Source organism: Thermobia domestica, chromosome 6 (assembly GCF_964235325.1).
Source record: "Thermobia domestica chromosome 6, izTheDome1.hap1.1, whole genome shotgun sequence".
Classification (NCBI taxonomy): domain Eukaryota; kingdom Metazoa; phylum Arthropoda; class Insecta; order Zygentoma; family Lepismatidae; genus Thermobia; species Thermobia domestica.
In genome coordinates, this window is record NC_137459.1 from 250,100,251 (window position 1) to 250,107,911 (window position 7,661).

Sequence of the window (7,661 nt, forward strand, 5' to 3'; positions counted from 1 at the left end):
GAGCAATTAAGAAACATTTCTGAAATTCGATCTACTTTGTGTGAATGCATATCCGACAACATAGATGTGTTTTCATTGAGATGACTTTAATAGTGAACACGGTTTATACTTAATACAACAATTAACTGTTTTTAACCACAATAAACCATCTACTACTAAACAGAAGAAACCAACGTGAATGTAAGCAAAACTATGGATTTCACACTAATGTCGGTCATTTTCGATTATTTTTACATGTCTCGGTAACCCCCAGCCCGCATAAATGGTGGCTGAATTTGAAAGTCACCATTGATCTCAGCGACTGCGAAAACTATGGTTTTCACACTAATATCAGTCATTTTGGATATTTTTATATGTCTCGGTAACTCCCTTTATTATGGGCCCTGTTCCTTAGCTGATGGGATATAAATTTGAAAGTAAACGCGATCTTGAGTTTCACCATTGAGCTCAGCGACCCCGAAAACTATAGATTTCACACCAATATCAGTCATTTTCGATTATTTTTACATGTCTTGGTACCAACCCTTCCCCCTCCGCAGGTGCCCCCGGCCCGCATACAATGGTAGCTGAATTTGAAAGTCATCGCTAATGGAAGTGTCACTATTGATCTTAGCGACCGCGAAAACTATGGATTTTAAACTAATATCGGTCATTTTAGATTATCTTCGCATATCTTGGTATCCCTCTCCCCGGTGACCCCCGGCCCGCATGCAGCGGTAGCTGTATTTGAACGTTATCGCTAACGGAAGTGTCACCATTGATCTCATCGACCGCGAAAACTATGAATTTGACACCAATATCGGTCATTTTCTACTACTTTTCCATGTCCCGGTAAACGCCCCCCTTAAAACCCCCTGGTTCGAATTAAAAAAAAAAAAAAAGTTTCGTCTTGGTCTGGGGCCAGTGATCCAAATTTGGTAACTCTCAGTCCACTCATCTGGTCCCCGGGCCGCGCACAGACACACACAGAGAGAGAGAAACACACACACACTATATATATATATATATATATATATATATATATATATATATATATATATATATTATTTATATTAGATGTATGTTGAACGCAAAACCTGTACGATCGTAGTGACCAGTAACCTATGTAAGTGCTATTTAGAGTTGGTAATTTTTATTTAATTTGCTTTTTTCACTGCTTTTAAAAATAAGTTTGGACTTATCTTCGTTACGAGGCAATTGCTCGTAACGAAGATATTCCTCAGGGCCAAATCGTCCTTGGAAGTGTAGCAAAATTAGTGTTTTCAGCGAATTCAAGCTTTTTTATTATTATACGGCCGTCCTTTTGTGCATTATATTAGATGATACTGACTTAGAAGGTCGTCGTTTAATCTAATTAAGATTTCTTTTTCTTACTCAGTCACATTAAAAATAGACATATTCAAAGATTCTTGATCGTGGTCTTCGCTCAACTAATGTAGTGAGTGCATCGTCAATAAGAAGATTTTACGAAAGCGTGAAAAATTAGATCTGGGATAAAGAACATACTTGAAAATCAAAAATAATACAACATAACATACTTCAAATCCGTAACAACTTACGCTTTGAAAATATGTATAATTTCCAAACAATTGAGTTCAGATTTGATGAAAACCAGGAGAGATTTAAGCAATAATCAGAAATACACTCAACCAAAAGAGTGCCCAAGAAAGTTTTCACTGCGCTTGTATGGGCATGTAGAAACAATAGAAGAGGAATGCTTTCTGAAGTAGCTTCTACTTAAAACAAAATATGATTAGAGACCAAGAAACAGATAACAGGATGAAGAATGGAGGAATGAAAAGTCATTACAGAAGCCTCGTATACACCCAGACCCAGCAGGGTGCTAAAATCGGATGATAAATCTTTCTACTTTCCAACAAAGATAGGACACAAGGAAGCATGATCATTTGAAAAAACATTACGCGCAAAATATCCTCCACATATACTGTAACTCACGATTTTTTTTTTCAATTATTACATTTTCCTTCTGACTTTACTTAAAGTTGAGTGATTGGGATAGATGAAGACGAAAGAAAGCATTGCATGAAGAAAAGGTTCCAAAAACAATATTACAAAATAATAAAAATATAAGAAACATAATCATGCTCGATTAAGTATATATTCTGGCAAACATGCTGTCGAAGGATTAAGTGGAACATGAATACAATTTGGCTTGAATGTAATATTGACCTACCTGACAACAGTAAAGAAACGAGAATCGAAGATGGAAAGTTCAATTATGTTGTTTTAAGCTATGTATAATGGGGCCGTTATTAGGAAGAACTGGAATTTAAAAAATCATATTTCATTAATTTTGAAGACAGAAAAAAAGTGTTAAACTCTTTAATTTGTTATCCGAATTTCGAATCCAGATCCCCGGTAAGCTGTAGATCTACGTCTCATATAGCCTTGCTGCTGAAAGGGACGCTAAACTAAACTAAAACAAATTGAAACCGAATTTCGAACCTGAGTGCAAAGTTATTGTGAAAGCAGAAGCGTAGTCGGGATGGAACATAGACGACTCGTTCCGTTATGACTAAAAAGCTATATATAAAGTTATGTTCGTTAGCTATAGAAATCCATACAGTGTACTTGGCATATTTGTAGGAAGAGATCGTTGATTAGAATTTCAGCAAGTATTTACTACTTGCGGATTCTTTTTATTATTATTATTATTATTACTATTATTATTTCGAAAACTGTTTCAACAAATTTTTAAAAGTAGCATATTGATTCCTGTGTAAAATAGCTTCAACTTTTTATATTTTACCTGAGAAACGCTGGTACTTCATCAGCTAGTTGCATATATTGCTAAAAGCTCGTGATTATTAAATATTCATAAATAAAAAGAAAATGCCCATACCCCTCTTTTGTTACCCTCCGAGCGAGCATCTGGTTAGAAGTTTGCTGTAGAGAAAATAACACAATGCTTTGTGAACTTCCTTCTCTCTATATTTTTACAAACCATAATTTCAAACACTTTGTGAGTCATGTAAATTTAAACCACTGAAATTTTAAGAAGACAGCTTTCAGAAACCTATTAAACACTTTTAGTGGCCGGATAATGTTAGTTGAAACTACGTAAGGGTTATTTTAATATGATGAAACACCAGTGTAACTTCTGCATTTTGATGATAAAATGGCTCCTGGTGCTATGAAATTTAGTTTCAAATAGGTTCTTGGTTTCCAATTTAAAAATAGAGGTAGTAAATAAGTCACTATATAGGTAATAGACTGAAATAGTGATGCATTTTGAAGATAAAATGGCTCCTGCTGCTATGAAATTTAGCTTAAAATAGGTTCTTGGTTTCCAATTTAAAAATAGAGGTAGTAAACAAGTCACTATCTAGGTAATCGACTGAAATAATGATGTTCGTTACCATGGTGATCCCCATGTTTTTTTCTAAACAAATGCCTGATGTGATAGGGATACTATGAAGTATACTGTTAATTAGAGCACTAATTTTAGAATATTTTGAGACAAAGTAAAGTTGGCAGGAAAAGATACAGATTAAGAATATGAGTCCACTGTTTAGAAAATTTACAACTGAAATCTAGTAATTAACGAAGTAACATATAAGGAACATTTTTCTACAGGGGTGACATCTCTAGGTAATCTGACGAGATAGAAATTGCTTAATGCCAGCGCCGTTACCACATAATGCACAATGAACAAAATCAACTATACGCAATGTAAAAACTCTAAGGTACAGACTGATGAGCTGTCGGCACAATGAAAATAGAACAAATTTACGATTTGTCTACAAGGAAAAATGATTGTATATTTTGAAAATAATGTTAATTATATTGGCGCATTTAGATATTTTACATCCAGGGACGTAGCTACGGGGGACACCGGCCTCCCCAAATCTTGGCTTGGCCCCCCAAATATGTATTTAAAATTATATGTTACAAATTGTTTTATCCGACAATAAATGAAAAAATTATCCATAGTAAACCGAAATTATTCATACTTCTAAGAAAAGATTTTTAAAAAATCCATTTATAGGTATTTCTTAAACGTTAAAAGTGAACGGAATGACTTCTACACCATTACTTCGTTAACATTGCGAGGTTCTTCCGGCCCTTAGAGTGATTACAGCCTTATAGTCGCTTTGAAATACTAAGGCTAAAAAGCTATACGAATGCACTTTCTATAACTGACTAAGAAAAAGAACATGAAAAGTCGATTCGACTCAAAGGCTAGGAGAATACCTCTCCCATATTGCTGGGTTTTTCAACATAGTATCTTATATTTTAATTGTTTAACGAGAAGCGTACGCGCCTTTTGCTTGGGAGACCTGGGTTCGATTCCCGGCGGGAGCTCATGTGGTTCGGATTCCACGTTAATCAGTATTTCCACGTCTCATATAGCCTCGCTGCTGAAAGGGACGCTAAACTAAAATCAGCTCAACTCAACTGTTTTATGAGAAGATATTGAGTATAGATTTACTTCCTTATTTTTATTATATTTAACAGCGATTCTGGCAAAACAGAGGATAGAATATGTAAACTATTTATACCCTACCTGTGCTGGCACTGGCAACTGTGGCTGAGCGGGAAAGAATATATTTTCTTACTAAACGTGGAATGCGCAGTGTTAAGTTTGCTATAGGGCTACATGTATTCTTGAAATTAAGTTAAATATAGAGAGATTTATAAAATCTGGATATTTTATTTCACACGTAAAAAGTGATAAGCAATTGGTGAGTACCTGCAGCGAAACTGATAAGGTACGTGTTGTTGTTTAGGAAAATATTCATTCGGACAGTATTGATAAGGAAGGTGCTAGCATCTCACAGCAAAACATTCATGTGAATGACTGCTTTCAGAGGTCCAAAGAAACTGGAAATGTCCTGAATCTGCAAAACCACCCATCTAAAGAAGAAAAACTACCAATCGAGAGTGCTTAAAGCGTATAGTGGTGATTGTGATCCATTTGGGTCGATAGGGATTGGCTTTCCGAGGCAACGATGAATATGACAGCAGTTTAAATAAAGGGAATTTCTTACAAACATTCCAGTTGTTACGACGTTTTGACTCTTTTTTAAAGAATTATACAGCGCCAGGGAATATCACTTATTTATCCCCAGAAATTCAAAATGAAGTTATCTTGTGTTGCGGTGAGGAAATCATCAATGTCATTGTAAGTGCCGCTGGAAAATTCAGTGTTATGGCTGTGAAACACGAGATGTCAATGTTTCGGAACAACTTAGTGTTTGTGTGACATATGTGAAAACTCCTAAACCGATAGAGCACTTTTTGAAATTTGTTAAACCTCGTGAGGTAAATGCTGAATACTTATCGAAAATAATTATTGAAACTTTAGCTTCTGTACCGGTAGGTGTTAATAAGGACTCAAAATACATTGGGCAAGCTTACGACGGGCGGAGCGTTATGAGAGGCCACATAGGTGGTGTGCAAAAGCAATCGCACTGTATATCCATTGCAATGCGCATCAGTTAAATTTATTGTAGAAGTGTGTTCGTTCGAAAAAGTAAATACCTTTTTTCATTTATTGCAGACTTTACATAATTATTTCTCCGTCGTAAAACCTCATAGACGAATACAGCAGGCTCAGACAGCGTTAGGTTTGGAGCAGTCCAGTATACCTGGTCTTTCAGGCATTCGTTGCGCTTCACATGTTCATTCACTGAATGCAATGGAAAAGAATGATGGAACTATATTCTTTGCATTAGAGGGAAAGGATGCTAAGAAGACTACTGAAACTGAGGGTATTGCGACAAACTGAAATCATTTCCAACTGTTTCATGCTTGATTGTTTTTAATAAGATCTTGGAAATTACTAGTGGCCTGAATAATTTTCTACAAGGAGAAGATATTACCCTAGCAAACGCCCAGCTACTTATTTGTTCGGGTGTTGAAGCCATAAAAGAACTTAGAACAGAGGAACATTCATTGCGTCTCTACACTGAAGCATAGGAGTTTGTCAAACCAAATTGTGTAGAATGTTTTAATCAACCAAAGAGCAGAGAAAAGCGAGATAATAGTAGTATAATAGATTTTCTGGTTTCGGGTAGTATTCTGAAGAAAAGAACACAGGGTTATACTGAAGAGAATTTTCATACAGAACTCCTATATCCAGTGGTTGACAACATTGCGAACAAGTTTAACAGACGATTCTGTAAGAAAAATATATATGTAATTCGTGGCATTCAGGCGTGTCAAATTAGAACTGTTCTTGATGAAGGAGGCAACGGAAGAGTCTGCTACGCGATTCGAAATAGATTTTCCTGAACATAAATTCATTGTTATAAAAAATATGTAGAATCTCTTATGAAGGAGAAAGAAATTACAAAAAGCTCGGACCTGCATGCTGCTCTGCCCAAGCCAATTTTCCTCCAACTACGAATTTGGTGGAAATAGCCTTGACGCTACCTGTGTCATCAGCTTCTTGTGAGTGTTCTTTGAGCGTGCATAAAAGGTTCAAATCATATCTTAGTTGTAAGTCTGGTTAGGATAGAACATCAGCGTTAGCTGCACTTGAAATAGAACAAGAGATAGCCTCTAAGCATGAAGAAGATAAAATTATTGATATATTCGCAAAGTCGTTGCATAGGCGTCACAGTTTGTGTTCAGCAAGTAATTTGTAAATACAGTATGGCAAAACGTTGTCAGATGATGCAAGGACAACATAAAAAAAATAGTGTTGTAATATTAGACCAATATTAAACCAATTATTATTTTATTATAGGACTTCGTTGATTAGATTTTTTTATGATCACGGAAGTTCAAGTAATTGTAGGCCTCTTGGATATTGATTTGTGTGAGAGACGCACGGAACACGTTAACGACTTTGTGAAAAATAAAATGTACTACACTATAATAATTACGGTCACATTTATTGACCGATTACCATCAATTCTGGCTGCCAACCGAGTACTCTAAAATTTACGGTACTAGTATTACAGTTATGGTAATAGGGCATACATACGGCCTTTTTGTGGCCTATAACCATACATTTTACAGTAATACTATAAATTTTAGGGTAATCGGTTGGCAGCCAGAATTGACGGTAATTGGTCAGTAAATGTGACCGTAATTGTTTACCGTATAATATATAAAGGAGGTCAGGATCTTTGAAAAACATGCTAAAGTTTGTGAATGCTTATTAAATGTACACGATAGCTAGTTGAAATTATATTGAAGTTTATTAGTCTAGTATATAATGTTCCTTCAACTATGTAGAATATTACATTTTAACACTAAAATATACGTCTTGATAGCCTGTGTGTTCAGTTTAGGTAGCCTTATGGAACTAATAGCATTTTTTCGGTAGTGAACGTCTGTTATTATATTATTTGTAACTATTTTCTCAAGCTACAAAGTATATAAAGGTACAAGGCAAAAAGGTATGTATAAATGTATCAAAAAGTATGAAGTATTGCGTTTTATAATGTCCTTGCATAAGTAAACATTATTAATACATAATTTTAAAATTATTGTTTCATTATCGCATTTCGCAGGTGAGGTTCACATTTCTAACCCACGAAAGAGTAGTTAAAGTTTAATTTAGGACAATCTATTGGTGAGTTTTCCAAACGATATTTTCCGCGAATTATCCTGAGTACTCTCTCTCTCTCTCTCTCTCTCTATATATATATATATATATATATATATATATATATATATATATATAT